The sequence below is a fragment of the Colobus angolensis genome, unplaced genomic scaffold (assembly GCF_000951035.1).
Source record: "Colobus angolensis palliatus isolate OR3802 unplaced genomic scaffold, Cang.pa_1.0 Scaffold12, whole genome shotgun sequence".
NCBI classification, from domain to species: Eukaryota; Metazoa; Chordata; class Mammalia; order Primates; family Cercopithecidae; genus Colobus; species Colobus angolensis.
This window is the reverse complement of record NW_012113141.1, coordinates 15,791,708-15,808,763: the sequence shown is the minus strand read 5'-3', so window position 1 is coordinate 15,808,763 and position 17,056 is coordinate 15,791,708. Positions and strand designations below refer to the sequence as shown.

The window sequence follows — 17,056 nt, the reverse complement described above, 5'->3', positions numbered from 1 at the left end:
CATGGTACTGGTACCAAAACAGAGATATAGACCAATGGAACAGAACAGAGTCCTCAGAAATAATATCACACATCTACAGCCATCTGATCTTTGACGAACCTGACAAAAACAAGAAATGGGGAAAGGATTCCCTATTTAATAAATGGTGCTGGGAAATTGGTTAGCCATAAGTAGAAAGCTGAAACTGGATCCTTTCCTTACTCCTTATACAAAAATTAATTCAAGATAGATTAGAGACTTAAATGTTAGACCTAATACCATAAAAACCCTAGAAGAAAACCTAGGTAATACCATTCAGGACATAGGCATGGGCAAGGACTTCATGTCTAAAACACCAAAAGCAACAACAACAAAAGCCAAAATTGACAAATGGGATGATGCTTTTCCTAACATGAAATTATAGCAAGCTGTGGTTACTGAAGAGTTTCTCTTGTAATGTCACTCACATCGGAAAATATAGACCTAGATACTTTTTGCATAAGAATTTTCTCAAAATATGCTCTAAGTCACCACTTTTCACAACACCTGGTTGACAAAACAATCTGTACAACAAACTCCTACAACATGAGTTTACCTATGTAACAAATCTGAACATGTACCTCTGAACATAAAATAAAATAAGAAAAGGCTGATTCTGTTGTCATTGATTGCATAGTAGAGTGTGGTAAGGAGAAGAAAACTAGTTAGATGGTGAAAACCAAGACAGAAGACAAAGGAGGGAGGGGAGTTTGGGGGATATGGAGAATGAGTTTGGGTTTAGGAATGTCCAGTTGGAGCTATTTACGGAAAACTCTGTGAGGGTAATTCGTAAACCTGTGGGTCTATAGATTAAAAGATAAAGTTATGTCTTTGAATGTCATGAGAAACAAGGTAGAGAGTGAAGTTGTAAGTATATAAGATCACTAGGAAAACTCTGTCAGTCCCAAAGATGAAGAAGAATGAAACCCCTGATAAACTCTACATTTGAAGTGTGGACAAAAGTGAAATTCACAGACAGGGAGACTGACAAGGAATGGTCATGAGAGAAGGACCCAGGAATGGGTCATCATTAGGGCGACTATCGTACTGATTTGCCTGGAAGAGTTCCAGTTTATGCTTATCATTCCAGTAGTCTAAACAAAAACCAATCTAAATGATTAATTCTATGCTTAAATCAGTAGAAAATTTAAGGAAGCAGCAGCAAACAACACACTAAATGCAGTTCTGTGCACAACTTCATGTCTACCAACATTTGTGGAGTCTAAAAAGTAGTATTTTCCATGAACCTCAAAGATATTTTTGAGGATTTATTTTCAATGGTTTGTAGTTGTTATTTTGGATATTGATTGTCTCTCTGGATTTTTGGTGTTTTCACTGCTGTTGCCTATTTTCAGAATTTTAATTTTACTACAGTTGCTTTTAGGATAGTGATGTTTTAACTTCCACCACTGTTATTTCTTTTTCACTTTCAGTTTTAACTTGAGGTCTCTGAGCATTTTGGTGTCAACAGGCTAAAATACATTTATCTGGGAAGAAGAATACATTTGTCATATCTGATATACTCTAACTCCCCATAAACAATGGCCCATCTGAGATTCTGTTCTAAACGCACATATGAAAACAATGCATTCCATGCCAGATTTACAATTTGTTACATGTTAACATTTTAATCTCTATTGGAATGAATAGTACATTCCCACAAATCTTAGAGAAATATTGGTTTCTTGTGGGAAAGCAGTCAGACTACTAAATGCACATGCAACCCATAGGAATCCAATTTAAACTTTGAAACATTTAATTACAAAGCCTTATGTTTAATTGGTGCAAAATAACCTTGAGAAAATATGTTATTAGAGAAATGCTATTGGATAGGCAAGGTATCGTGATATGATAATGTTTTCTATAGTAAAATCCTTTATCACAGTGTGAGTTGCCCTTATCTGACCTTCCACTGTGTTTTACTTTTTCTGTCTGCAGTCAGCAGAGAAACAGGCAAACAACAAATAAATTGATTAATTCAAACAATCACTACTTCTCTATGTATATGTTCCCCTTCCTTAGGGGATATTTTCTACACAGAGGAGAAATAGGCATGTTTCTAGAATACACAAGTAGCTTGCAGAAACCTAGTCCCAAATACTGCACCTGAGGTCACTGCCTTCTCTAGCCTGGCCCAGTAGCCACCCAGAGGCTCAAAACTGCCAGGTCAGGCACTGAGATAAGAAGGTCAGTGGCCTCCCACCCTTGGGTCGGCTGTGTTCAGCAGAGTTAGATGTGGCATCCACAGACACACTCCAGCTACAGGCTTTGTGTCTTCAGGGCAGGGCTACTCTAGTGGACTGAGTATAGGGTTTTCATACCTGTTCCCTTCAGGCTTGGAGGCAGAGCCTGCACCAGGCTTGTATTACTCTTTTCCTTCTCAGAATGAAATTTTTATTTTTTTATTTACAAAACCTCTCAGGCAGGGCCTACCATGCCCATAAGCTTCCTCTTCCCACCTTACTTCTCTCTCTTTATTGTACTGCTAGAAATCAACCCATGCCCTGATTGTACCAACTCCCTCAGGCATGGAGCTTTACACTGTGAACCCATCATGGGAGAGACAACATCCCTACCACTAAATTAGCTGCATAAGTTTAGGAAGCATGGTCCCAACTCAATTCCTGTTCCTCCCTCAGCTGTCAGGGCCCAGCATGGCTTGAAATCATTATACAAGGTTTTATGACAGCACATTGCTCTTTTATTCTCCTTTATCCTTAATAGGCCTGGGACAGCATTGTTCTGAACACAGTTTTCACCTCACGATTACATTTTGACATGAACAGCAGTCCTTACAGCATATCTTACCTGTACTGCTGTGTAACTTCACTGATAATCACACAAGGCAGTGAAATTGGTCAGGAGACAGAACCACCTGAGATGCTGTGTGAAAACCCTGAGACGTGATCACAGCTACAATCAGAAAAATTACTTCCTTAGGAACAGACATCATTCAGTCAGGTAAACCACTCCGTAGCATGTGAACTTTACCTAAGAATTCATTTATGTGAATAACAAGTTCATTCTGAATACATTTCCTGGTTTATAGAGTAATGCATATAAAATCATTAGATTGCTTTCTGAAATATGTTCCCCAAACATGTAAATTCCATGAAACTGGAAGCCTGCTCCACAGCTGATTTATTTAGAAGACGCAAAATTGATTCCACATATCACAATTGAAAACAGAAAGACAGGAGACAGGAAGAAGACAGGTAGGTAGGTAGGAAAACAGCAAGTAAGGGAGGAAAAGGAGGGAGGGAGAGAGGGAAGGAGGGAGAAATTCCACTCAGATAGAGGAAAGACCCAAGCAGTGGCATTTGTGTCTTTGAAAACTAAGGGGCCGCTTCTCTACAAAAAGTTTCCGTGACTGCAGGCAACAAAACTTGATATGTCAGATTTAAGCAAAAGAGTAACTTGTTGGAAGAAATTACTTACAAGGAATCAAAGGAAAAGTCAGAGTACCTTGTCTGAAAACAGGCATCAAGGCAGCACTGGGACAGCTTGTAACATCTCTTGCAAAGTCTCTTATTTTTGTTGTTGTTGTTGTTGTTTGTTTGAGACAGAGTCTCGCTCTGTGGCCCAGGCTGGAGTGCAGTGGCGTGATCTTGGCTCACTGCAACCTCTGCCTCCCAGGTTCAAGCGATTTTCTTGCCTCAGCTTCCCGAGTAGCTGGGATTACAGGTATGTGCCACCACGCCCGGCTAATTCTTTGCATTTTTAGTAGAAATGGCGTTTGCCCGTGTTAGCCAGGATGGTCTTAATTCCCTGACCTTGTGATCCGCCCGACTTGGCCTCCCAAAGTGCTGGGATTATAGGCATAAGCCATGTGCCCGGCCCTTGCACAGTCTCTTACTGGCACTTGTCTCAAGATGAATAAATTCTAATCATTAAAAATCCTTGCAGCACTCTTCTTAAAAATACAATTGTAAGGAGAGAGTATAAATTTGCATTAGCTTTGGTTTTCTGCCTGCTCCTTGGCCACAGAATGACCACAGGATGTTCAGGATGTTCACTATCTAGATGTTCATTGCCCTCAGGGGTTCTTCAAAGTGAGGTTGGAAAAAGAATACTGGACAAAGCAAAATCAGGTATTCTCCACAGTTAGACAGGTATCATGCTTCAGACTTTGCACTGCAGTATCCCATGCAATTATTTAGTCATATGCATCTACCAGTCTTACCAAGTAGGTAGTGGCAGCCTCCTATCACTGCCAATGGGGAGAAAGGGACCGGGGTGATTGTGCACTGACTTACACAAACGTCAACAGCTAGTGAGTGACAGAGCCCTAACTAGATCTCGATGAGCCTGAGACTTCCTGTGGCCCAATTTGACAAGAAAATAGAAGTCAATGGTCTATCTCTTCAGGGTTCACAGTCCACTGGCATGTACAGTGATACCAGCTGTTAGAATACTGAAATACTTCCCAATCAGTTGGTAAATAGCTACAGGCTCTCTGGATGCCACATGAGCACCCTTGTGGCCACTCTGGCCCTTTCTCTAGGTGCTCAGATCTTCCTGCTATTCAAAGACTAAAGAGGTAACACATGGCACATCAGTGAACAGCTAGGATTCTGCTCTTGTTTTATGGCTGACATTCTTTCTGATGAGTTGCTCTCAGTTTCATACCAGTTAAATACTTTGCATTTCCCTACTGTTTCTATTTAAGTCTCCAGGAAGATGAGGGTAGGACTTTAAATAATTGGTTCCACTTTCAATTCCAAAATTATCTTTGCAATATTTAAAATAAAAATAGCTAGATCACTACTTTCACTGTGGTCTTAAAGAAAAAACTAATAAAAGTAAATTACCTCTTGTCCCATAGCATCTGTACTTCACTGAATTTTCCATTTTGTTGCCCTTTCTTTCTTAGCATTTTTCCTCATTTATTAGAAACATTAATCTAATGGGAGTGTAGTTTATGCTATAGTAAAAAAAAAAGTTAAAAAAGTGTGATGTTTAGAAGGGTATAATTATCATTTATTCATCAGCTGGGTTCCAGGAGGGTCTATAAGAGCCACCCCAAAAGAAGACCATAAATCACAATCAAATGTTTTCCCAGAGGACTCTAATGATACTGTACTTTGTTTTCATCCCAAACGTCATGGCGCTTACTTTGTATTTGGGTTCTATTTTTCCATGTTATAATACATTCATTTAAATGCAGATTTTGTTATTCTGCTTAACATCATCAGTCTATCAGACAAACACCTGTGGGGAAATATAAATTAACCTATCTCTGGACACTGGTGGGAAGCACTGGGCTTGCCACAATTATCAGTTGGCCCTCAGGGTCACCTTTTTATCATTTGTACATTAAGAATCCCCTTCAGAATTGCATTATCATGCCTTGCCATCCAAAGTGCTGTGACTCTCATTAATAGGATAACTTTGGCTACACCACAGCATGAGAAACTCATCCATAATTCCCAGGGAAAAAAAAATGCCTTGCTGAGGAAAAGGGTCACTTATAGATGTGCTGATAACAGTGTGATACATTACAACGTGTCCCATTGCTTTATCTGAAAGATTCTAGTATGGTTCTTCCCAACACAGGGACATTCAGGCTGCAAACACAAGACAGTACTCAATGAGTGCCTCATTAGAAGGCATCTGACTGATCATTCATGAAGGGCTCAGAGGGATAGAAACCCATCTCTTCTGAAAGGTGAATCAAGACCACAAACCAAATCCACAGACAAGAGCTTACTATAATGTCACAATCAATGGCTCAGAAAATCAGACCTAACATTAGTAAGTGTCAGCTTTGGTTCTGTCTTCTACAGGCAGTATGTCAGTGCATATTCAGAGCAAATTGAGAAGTAAGAGTGGTATTTTTTTCCATTCAACAGAGGACATTCAAATATTACCTTATACATAGCTGTTGTCCAGGTCATCTGCCTCCTTTAAAGTACACCCCACTACATTAGTTGAAAAGCAAGAAGTGTAGTGTCTGAACAACATTCCATAGCTTGACTGCATGCAAATGAAATCACTGGTCTCATAAGCAGTATGACTGTGTACGAGGTTGTGTAAACCCTGGAATTCGCGACATTAAGTGTTTAGTACTGGGTTTGATATAATCTTTCCTGAGCTTCTAACTAGGTCAGGTGTCCTTATTGGCCAAAGTAGTAGTATCCCATAGTGTTCTGCCGTACACTCAAAACTATTTAAATTATTGTCCTGGAAACTACATTTCTAAATAGATTGAGGGCCACATCAGATCTACTGTCATAAAGCCTTGTTAACCACAGTGCCCACAATTTGCCTAGTGCATGATATTTCATAGATATATGTTGACTGAGTAGTCAATCCCCAAGTCAGTCCATAGCAGACAGAAACTGACTTCAGATATACATGCCTTACCAAGTGGAGGTGTCTCCCAATAGTCCAGTTAGATGCATCAGATGTCACAACTCTCTTCTATAAATCCAGGTTTCCTTGTTCTCTTGTCTCTGAATCCAGGTTCTCCAAGGAGCCATCTGACTGGTTTTCAGTGTCTCACTAGGTTTTCTGCAGAAGCAGGGTGTGCAGCCCAGATGGTATAAATACATTTCTCTCCTTGGATTTTCATTTCTCAAACTAAAGTCACATTGGCATTTCAGTCATTTACTTGATCTCCATGTGTTCGGAGATTGTGGAGGTAATCCCCTGGAATTCGGCCACAGTAAAATAATATCTCTGGGCCTCGAAGGCAAAGACACAGGCCCAGAAATATGACGACTTACTATGACACCATATATTGAGAAATCAGTGGTGTTTGTTCAAGAAGACTACAGCTGGGAACCAGCTTCTTGGCCATTTTTTTATGTCCATATTTTCTTACAAAACTATTAATTATCTTTATTTCCTTGAAAGTCCTACAAAACACTGCAAAATACATAATAGGCATTTTGCTTCCAACTTTCTAAATATATTCCATATAGCAGAATATGGTTCATTCTATGAATAAATGGTTTTGTGAGAAATATGGACAACAATAATGGTTGGAAAGCTGGATCCAGCTATAGGCATATTTATTAAAAACTCTTACATCTTCTTGAAATCAATGGATTTAAACCCTACTTTCTACTACCAAAGTCCTTCTCTCAGAAGACTCTACTCACCAGATTTTCCTGAGATCTCTAAGCTAATGATTCAGCCCATGTGGGTCTGTAGGCCTTAATCTTTCAGTATTCATTTTGGTCATGGCTCTAAAATGTATCTCTCCCTCACCCTCTGCTAAAGTTCATAAGTTTATTTCTATGGGGAAATATTTATACAGCTTATAGATTTCAATCTTCCCTTCTTTTCTGTTTCACTTATATCATTTTTAAAATCAATTAGGAGATTCAAAATATAGATACACCCTGATGCACTTCTGGGCTTTCTTCTAGTCGAAATGGATAAGCTACAAAATGAAACTATTATTTCCATTGAGACAAGAAGCACCTTTTATAGCTCCAGAAATACCTTATAATCATTTAGTCATATACTCTCTACAACATATCAGACAAATCAAATTGGAAGGCAAAAGAATGCAAATCCGGAAACAGAATAACATTTTAAATGAGTCGACTATTGAAAACATGTACATTTCACATACTAAGACCTAGAATTGTCTGATTCAGAGGATCTACAAAGAAATCCTAGGGGAAAGTAGTTTCTCCACAGATAGTTATATGATAAATAAAACTCATAAAGTTTTATGTTTTACAAAATAATTTTTAAATTACCCTGTTAAATTCCATACTAGTGTGATTTAAGGCAGGACTGATATTATTACCACAATTAATATATGAGGAAATGGAGGAACAAAGAAATTTGTAACTCTTCCAAAGTCACTCACTTAAAAAGTAGGTGACGGGAGACTCCAGTTTATATTTCCTGACTTTGGTTCTAGTGGTCTTGCCAAAATATTGAAATATAATTACCTTTTCTTATAATTTTTCATTGAAATACCAGAAAAATGCAATTAACATTTAATTAATAAAATTTCAATTGATCTTTATTTAGGTGCTTAGCACTGGAAGGTATGAGAAGAAGGAAAGTACTTTGCCCCTGCAATAAAGCGTTTTACAATTTATCTGAGGGAAAACACAAACACCAAGAAAACCTGGGAAGTTGTGCTGCTAAACTGATTTTTTTCTTGAGTCTGAAATTATCAGAACAAGTGAAGGACACTGCTGACCTGAACAGGTTCACACAAGCCTACCATTCACACATCAGTGTGTGTTAGTACATGAGGAACAGGACTCCAGAACCTGGCAAGCTCACTTTAGAGACTTTTAGATTGCTAATAAAATGAAAATGCAATAGTTTTTTTTTTTTTTTTTTTTTTTTTTTTTTTTTTTTTTTTAGAGAAAGCAATCAAAGCTATGTCAACTCCTGGCAAGATATTTTTTGACATATGCTTATATCACCCATAGCATCCAAATGAACACTCTCTCTGCCATCTATCACTTAAGACACTGAATCTCTTCGGATTTCATTCATCCCCATCTTCATTCATCCCTTCAGCAATCATTCATTGAGTGGCTCCCATGTTATGTGCTAAGCAGTGTTTGCGGTGTCATGAGTACAGTAGTGAACAGAAGAGACACAATCCTTACTCCCATTAAGTTAACATTTTGATTGGGAGAGATAGACAATGCATAAAAAAAATGAAATATGCAGGATAAAAATATTAATAGTATCAGCTATGGAATAACATAAAGCAGGACAGAGAACTAAAATGTCCCATTTTTGGTGGTTAGAGAATTGATAGTTATTAAAATGTGGTCAACCAACACTCGATGCACGGTCAACATTTAAGCACAGGTCCGAGAGAGGAAATAGAGAAAGACACAGTACTGTCTGGGAAAAAAATATTTTAGAGAGAATAGCCACTGAGAAGGGCTGAGGCAAGAGGCTCCCCGGTATATTGGCAGATGAGTAAACCACATAACTTGGGAATGGAATGAAGGGGTCAGGAGATTGTCAAATAAGAGACCAGAAAGCCCATGGGGAAGCGGCTGGCAGGTCATGGAGGGCCTGTGGCACCTTGAAAGTACGTTAACTTTTGACCTGAGTATAACAGGGAGACCTTGGCAGGTTTCAGACAGGGGAGCGAGGTGACCTAACTTCCATGTTAAAAAGTTTGCTCTTGTTGTGGTGCTGAAAATATCCTAAAGGAGGACAAAGGCAGAAGCACTGGGGCCATAGTAGGAGGTGAATGCACAGTGTGGACAAGAGATGACAGCTCTGTCTCCGGTCCACTTCTTTCTTAATTGGCTGTGCTTAGATTTCCACCCATTCCCATCTGTTACTTCTCACATCATCAATGTCCTGATCTCTTCCAAATCTTCCTCCAACTTGGATCCCTCTCGCCAGCTCCATATAGTCTGCAATAACAGCCTACAACCAAGCCCCTCTATCTGGAGGTAGAGCTATGCCAGACACAGTATGTTCAAAATAAATCTATTAATTTTCCCTCTTGGCAAAGCTCAGAATATTATTTTTCCTATCTTATTTAATGATATTATACCCCCAATTGTCTACCTATAAATCTAAATCATCCTCCATCCTTACCTCTCATTAGATAACCATCTACCATTTCTAGACCTTTAAATTTGCTACCATTTTACTACGCTTATTGTTGATACCCGAGTTTAGGACATGCTCATGTTTTTCCAGAGGTTCATACATAACATCATTTTTCAACTGGTAAGATCATTTTTCATTTTTCATAGGTAAGATGAGTCCCCTTAGACACATAGAAGCAAAAATTCAGTATAGACCAACCATAAATCCAAAGATTCCTACCCAAAGCAGTATAGTCACTGTTTAGAACAGACACAAGCTTGTTCTACCGCTTCATCCTTATTGCCAAAGGACAAAGATTCTAAAGACCCACTTGAAAGGATTTTAGCAGATCAGATGCAAGTTAGAAAGATCTAGCTGCTGTTTGTATGAACAATGCACTGCAGCGGAAGCAAGGATAGCAATTGAAACTGCTGAAATAATTCAACCTACAAAAATGTAGCATTAAACGTAGTCATGGAAGTTAACATGGAGAGAAACGGATGGATCCCATCGATATTAAAGAGATAGGTTTGGGGCCGGGCGCGGTGGCTCATGCCTGTAATCCCAGCACTTTGGGAGACCGAGGCGAGCGGGTCACGAGGTCAGGAGATGGAGACCATGCTGGCTAACACGGTGAAACCACGTCTCTACTGAAAATATCAAAAAAAGAAAGAAAAGAAAAGAAAATTAGCCGGGCGTGTGGTGGCGGGCGCCTGTAGTCCCAGCGCCTCGGGAGGCTGAGGCAGGAGAATGGCGTGAACCCAGGAGGCAGAGCTTGCAGTGAGCCGAGATCACGCCACTGCACTCCAGCCTGGGCGACAGAGAAAGACTCTGTCTGAAAAAATAAAATGATAAAATAAAATAAAATAAGAGATAGGTTTGGGTGGACTGGCCAAGTGTATGCAGTGGGGATACTGAGGAAGAAAGTAGCTTAGAGGCTAATTCTGGCTTTTACGTTTATGTGCTTAATATGGTTTGGCTGAATTTCTAGCTTAATGCAACACTTAATGGAGCCAGTGATCATTAAATGTTCCCTAGGAAGAAACTAAGAGGCTAATTGTAAGATTTCAGGGTAATGGTCATTCTAAGTATCAAATAGAGACTTCAGGAATTACATAGGGGCTCAGAGATGACCTACTACATCCCTATCCTCCTCCAAGTTCTAGCATATGCCTCTCCTTTTTCAATATGTCCTCATTGCTCTGATGGCTGCCTTATTTTCTCGTCCTTCTCAAGCAACTACAGCCTGGACTGACACTTTCGCCTTTATTCATATATAGTTTTCAAGATCATTTGTCTCAGCTTTATACTCACAATGAAGGCTACTTGAAATCAGAGAGTTTTGTGTCAGATGTTTTGTATCCTTCATTCTATTTAACCTTCACAAGAACTCTTTGTTAGATTATCATAACTTTCAAGCTGAGGCTTAGCCTGTACATCATGGAGTGAGAATTTACCTGCAGGTTGTTCACACTTCAAAATCTGTAGTTTGCCCTGCATATAATCATAAGAGTAAAATAAATTTAACTAAACTATTATGGGTGATTTATAACTTATACCTAATCAATAAATATTTTGAAGATACATCATTCAATTCACATATTTATCTTAGATAACTTCCTGGAATGTAAGAAACAGTAGCAACAGAGGTCTTTTCTATTGTCCTATTTTTTGCTTGGAGACCATTTGAAAAAACATTTATATTTAAGAAAACGAAGCTTCTAAATTTTAGAAATTTAATTTCAAAAAGAAATTAAATCATATTCTTTCTAAAAATCATCTGTATAATGGTAAGCCCTAAATAGCAAGGCAAGGTCAAGAACATGTGAAGAAATGAAGGAGCAGATTGCTAATTATCATTTTTATTATCTCTAGGAAAGAAAGGAAGGTTTGTCTGTAATTGCTTTGGTAAGCAGTCATAGTAAATGAACCTGAAAATGCAATATTCCTTCTCCAAAATTGTTAGTTGTCTCAATTTCCCCTTTGAAAGTACCAGCCGAGTCTCTTTTTAACTGTTTGGAAAAACAAAATCAAACTGAGTTACAGCTCAGATTGTAGGGAATACATGTTGGCTCTTTGCCTCAAGTGGTATGGAGTTTGCCTAAAAAAGAGAATTCTTTTTCCAGTTGAATTCAGTACTCCTGTTATATGACTACCACACAAGGAACATGTCACATGTCATTCCACTTGTCACTAGGCCAGACTCTTCTTCTCAAGGCATCTTTGTGCTTCCACTGAGAACCACCAGTGTCTAATGGCATTTCCTTTTCAAATGGGATTTGGTTCCTGCTACTCAACATGTTTCCACCTTTGTCGGTCAATGCTTTCATCATGCAATCTTGTTGATGCCCTGGATTCTCATCTGGAGTCCACAAGCTTCCCAAACTGAGCTGTGGGCCATGAAATGGGTGACCTACATTTTACTGCATAATACACTGTGTACCTTAATGGCTTACAGGATTTCACCAAAAAAATTTCTGTAAGTTTTTGCTCACACTTTCTCAAGAGCCCCCACCATGCCATCTGAATACCTGGATTGAACATTGAGTGACAGGCAACAGGCAATTCTCTAAACCCCTCCTCTTCATCAACAACTAAAGCTTACTCCTGAGCCAATGGTTGGGAGTTTTTCTCTCTTTCATCAGAGTGTATTTTCTCCTAGTAATCTCACCTCCTTTTTTTCTCAGCCATTCATGAATCCCATAGGTCTGCCTCCCAGCTGTAATGAACTCGCTAAATTTCAAAGGTGAAAAGCAATTTTAAATTCATGGAATTCATCTACCCACCAATGGTAAACCCCCTACCAAGAAGTCACATTTGGTTTCTGATGAAGACATGCAGTGATGTTTAAAAGACAGAATGTTTCATTTTGAGCTCAAGGTGCTTCTTCTAACTTCTGCATACTTCTCCTTCTTGCAAGTCCATATAAAAGGTGCAGTGGAAGTGGATTTTTCTATCTTTTTATCTCAATTCTAATTAGTGCTGCACAACTCAAATTAGGTCTCAAAAAATAAATAAATAAATAAAAACAACACAAAGTGAGAAAAAAATCACCCTTATTTATTTCACCTTAATGATGCATTTTTTTTCACAGCAAAAAACCAACGAAATGAAAAGATAAGCTACAAAATAAGAGAACATATATGCAAACCATATATCTGATAAAGGATTAATATCTAATATATTTTAAAAACTCATACAAGTCATTAGAAAAAAAAGACTCAATTTAAAAATGAGCAAAGAACCTGAACAGACATTTTTTTCCAAAGAATACATACAAGTGATCAACAGATATAGGAAAAGATGCTCAACATCACTAGTCAGCAGAGATATGCAAATGAAAACCACAGTATCATCTCAAAACTGTTAGGATGGCTATCATGGAAAAGACAAGAGGCAACAAGTGTTGGTGAGGATGTGAAGAAAAAGGAACCCTTGTCTATTGTTGGTGGGGAGAATTGGTACAGTCATTATGCAAAACCGTATGAGTGCTCCTAAAAATTGAAAATAGAACTACCATGTGGTCCAGCAATCTCAATTCTGGGTATATATCCAAAGAAAATGAAATCACCATCTGGAAGAAATTGCTGCACCTACATATTCACTGTAACATTATTCACAATAACCAAGATATGGAAATGACCCAACTGTCCACTGATGGATGAATGAGTCATGAAAGTGTGGTTCTATTTTATACACACACACATGCACTAAAGTACTATTCAGCTTTTAAAAAGAAGAAAATCCTGCCATTTGTAACAACATGGATGACCTTCAAGGACGTTATGCTGAGTGAAATAAGCCAAACACAGAAAGGCAAACACTTTATGATCTCACTTATACGTGAAATCTAAAAAAATTGAAGAGAAGTAGAGAGCAGAATGGTGATTATTCTGGGATGGAGGATTGCAGGAGAATAATAAAATTTTCAAAAACTCATTCTATATCAGTGTGCACCACACATCAAAACGTTAATCATGGTGAAATACTATTCCCTTATAAAGACTGTTATTTTGATTTTTGTTTGCTTATTTGAGTATTTAATTTGCCTATTATGGATTAAAAAGAAAAGTTCAAGTATTTTAAGATGGTATGCAAGATTTAATGAGAAGGATGAAGAGAGCCAACTTGCATTTGATGCTAATCATTTGCCCCACACAAAACTCAATTTTTTGAATAGGATATATACTCAACAGAATTAAGAAAAACCTGACGCTTTTACCCAGAGTGACTGGCAGTCAGTCCAAATCTGGTAGCTAGTCCTGTAACTGAGAGAGACAGTAACTTTTAATTAAAGACTGACGGAAAAAAAATTGAAGTTAATTCAGTAGAATATTTCACAAATTTAGATATTAAATATGAAAATCAATGTATTCCATTTGGTATGAGATTTGGAACGATGTATTAAAAACACTTTGTAAAAGATTCAAACCCTTGGAGTCTCTAATTCTACTTCTGGGAATATCTTCTAAGAATGCAATCTAAAATATAGAAACCGATTAGATAGAAAATATTCAGGGCAATATATGTTTAATGAAGAAAATTTGGAATTAATCTAGATATTCAACAATGGGAGGAAAAGTTAACTAAACTTTGATATTTGGTGTTTGATATTTAAGGTAAACATCTGCAAAAAGGCTGTTTACAATGAGGAATGTCAGCATAGAAATACGTAAAGAGAATAAAACAGGATAAAACAGACAATATTTCTCAAATTTGTTAAATAAATACTTATAAAGATAATAAAGGCTGAAAGAAAATAAATAATCGTGTCAATAGAGAGTTCTGGGAATAAGGGCAGTAGTTTTGTAATTCTTTTATTTTATCTCTTTTTTAATGAATCGAAATAATTTTTAAATGGGAAAAGAGGGATACTGTACATGAAGAAAAGCTGACTCCCCCAGAAATAGAATATCACCTCACATCCAAAGTAGCTGTGCAGATTACAGTGGTGTTATTACTAGGCTTATGAAATGTGAATGCTGACCTTGTCTCCTTGCCTTGTACCGACAGTGAGAGGTATTTACTGGAGGTCAATTACTTTTTCTCTCACCCTTAATTCTTCTCCGAATTTTATCGCTAACAACCATCCTACAAACCTAAAATTGTTTGAATGTATCAGTCTCCTTAACATTTTCTTCTTTTCTTGCAAAGTAATTCTGAATATATTACATCAATTGCATGCATAATGCTAATGCCAACATTTTGTGCAAGACAGCATCTTGTCAGAGAGACCATACTTGAGTTCATATTCTAAGCAATTATCAGCTTCTTTATGAACGTCAATAAATGCAAATTCTAATAAAAAGAAAAACAAAATCTTATTAATTGTCCTCTGGAGCCATCAAAATAGTCCTACATTCTTTAGGCAAGAACTCACTGAGAATGTTTTTAGTCTCACATTCTGCCAAAGAGAAAGTGGCAGGACACCAGCATTTTGCATCTTTGTGTGTGTGTGTGTGTGTGTGTATGCATGCTAAAACACTGGAACATACAAAAGTAGACACAGCCAGAGAGAGATGGGCATATATGTATTTACCCGGAATTTGATGAAGCTTAGCCTTTGGGTTCCCACTTTCTTTGGGCTTCTACTAAGACCTTTTAACTGTTTAGATTTGTCATTTTGTAAAGAAGACCCTTCAAGTTGTGGAAGACACAAAGTCTATACTGTCTGCTAGGCATGACCAACTTGCCCAGATTACTCTGGGAAAACAGTACTAGGTGGAAACACAAAAATCTATTACATCTGATTCTGAGATGTGAGACCTAGTTGGGTAAATGGAAGGGAGAGAAGAGCAAAAGAGAAATGCATGGGAAAGGGATGTGGAACCAAAAAAGAAAAAAAAAAAATCAAGTACGAAAAAGCTGTTTGCTGAACTATAAGATCTGAGATTAAAATCAAGTCTTAGGCTTTTCCCAACAAAAAATCCTAAAGTGTATAACTTATTATAACGCCAGAAGGGTCAACTTTAAAACCGTAAGAGGGATGGTCTTGGGACTACAATTGTTCAAAGCTATGGTTAAGAAAGAGCAGGGATCAGCCTGGTGCGGTGGCTCACGCCTGTAATCCCAGCACTTTGGGAGGCTGAGACGGGCAGATCACGAGGTCAGGAGTTTGAAACCAGCCTGGCATGGTGAAACCCCATCTCTACTAAAAATACAAAAATTAGCCGGGCATGGTGGCACACATCTGTAATCCCAGCTACTCGGGAGGCTGAGGCAGGAGAATTGCTTGAACCCGGGAGGTGGAGGTTGCAGTGAGCAGAGATCGTGCTACTGCACTACAGCCTGGGCGACAGAGCAAGACTCTGTCTCGAAAAAGAAAAAAGAAAGAGTAGGATCAGTCTATCATGGTGTCTGATATGCATATAATAGCTAAGTTCTTAGCTGCCAAGGTCTCACATGCATATATTATTTTCAATCACACAAAAAACCTGTTCATACAATTGCTGTCTCAGAAAATAGTGGAGGCGACCTGCAGTTTGAGTTTAGTAGCAAATTACCACATAGACACTGATTATTAACAAAGGGTCTTAGCAAACTAGTTCAGTTCTTTCACTTACAGATGAAAAATGGGCTTTAGAAGGGAAAATGAGAATGCCTGGGGGTGATGGATTTAGTGGCAAAGCAGGCATATTATTTTTTTTCTTGTAATACATCTTTGCATATTAGATGATACATTTTTTAAAATCATGTTTTCTGATATATTATGGAAAAAATAAGTTTTTTAATGTTAATGTATAATTCTCACACAAATCGATACACACACACACACACACACACACACACTTACACATACACACAACCTCATAAGCTATAGTGGAAGAAAGTTACATATTATCACACGTCCTATTATTTCAAAATCTCATAATAAAAATTTTGCAAAAGGAGATTGTATTTGAGTTTTCTTACTTATGCGTGTGTTAGCTTTTATTTTTACTAACTGAAACTTTTGCGGAGGAGAGGTAGAAGTCAACAGAAGATAAAAAACTAATTACCTTCTCTGCTTAGAAATACTGAACTTCAGTAATGGGATTGCTGGGTCAAATGATATTTCTGGTTCTAGATCCTTGAGGAATCGCCACACTGTCTTCCATAATGGTAGAACTAATTTACATTCCCACCAACAGTGTAAAAGTGTTCCTATTTCTCTGCAACTTTGCCAGCATCTGTTGTTCCTTGAGTTTTTAATAATTGCCATTCTGACTGGCGTGAGACAGTATCTCACTGTGGTTTTGATTTGCATTTCTCTAATAATCAGTGATGTTGAGCTTTTTGTCATATGTTTGTTGGCCTCATGAGTGTCTTCTTTTAACAAATGCCTGTTCATGTCCTTTGCCCACTTTTTAATGGGGCTGTTTTTTGTTGTAAGTTTAAGTTCCTTGTATATTCTGGATATTAGATGTTTGTCAGATGTTTTCCCACTCTATAGGTTGCCTGTTTCCTCTGATGATAGTTCCTTTTGCTGTGCAGAAGCTATTTAATTTAATAAGAT

At 37.9% G+C, this 17,056-nt stretch overlaps 1 protein-coding gene across 1 annotated transcript in view; it reads right to left on the bottom strand.

The window, feature by feature from the left end:
- NRG3 (neuregulin 3) overlaps positions 1 to 17,056 on the bottom strand; it is a 1,124,269-nt gene that overhangs the window by 475,038 nt on the left and 632,175 nt on the right.